Genomic DNA, 731 nt, shown 5'->3' with positions numbered 1-731 from the left:
TTCTTTTTTGCATACATTCCTACAGTCTAACTAATCTTCCACCTGTTGGGATTTTTTGTTCTTTTTTTGTTTCTTAATGTTAATGTGTTTTGTGTTTGTTTTTGCTCTCTCTGTGTTTATCCTATAATTATTATTATTGCTACTCCATTGTGTGTTTGTTCTTGGAGACTCTCTCTGTGTGTGTGCTCTTGCATTGTGATGATGATGAACTGCTTTTTGCAGTGAAATGAAAGGAAATAATAATAACAGATGAATTTATATTTATAATTGCGTATATATACACATATAGACTAACACCCATAATTGATGTATTTCTGTGTTTATTGGGTAAATTGGGCTCAATTGTTTAATTGTTTTTTAATGGTTTTGTTGGTTCTTGTTTGTGTGGTGCCCATTTGTTGGACTTTTTATTGTTTATACTTTTTTTCTTGATTTGTGTGAGGGAATCTTTTGTGGTGTTATCCTNTTTGTGTGGAGAAAGAATAATAAAGAATACATAAATATATTTGTAATTGTGCTTGGTCCTACAGGAAGAGACATTTTGATGTATGTCTGTGCTTTCTGCTTCTGATGGTCGTTCTCTTTAATTTTTTTTTTCTTTTTGAGGGTTAATTGGGATTATCTGTTTGTTATTGGGTACTGTGTGCGTTTTTACTTTAATTTGGGTATTATATGAGTTATGGTTGCAGCTTTCTGTTATGTGTATGCCTCTGCTGTAATTGGTGAGTGTT

Source organism: Trypanosoma theileri (genome assembly GCF_002087225.1).
Source record: "Trypanosoma theileri isolate Edinburgh chromosome Unknown TM35_Tth_50_V1, whole genome shotgun sequence".
NCBI lineage: Eukaryota > Euglenozoa > Kinetoplastea > Trypanosomatida > Trypanosomatidae > Trypanosoma > Trypanosoma theileri.
The sequence above is the reverse complement of the archived record's forward strand: the minus strand, read 5'-3'. Positions refer to the sequence as shown.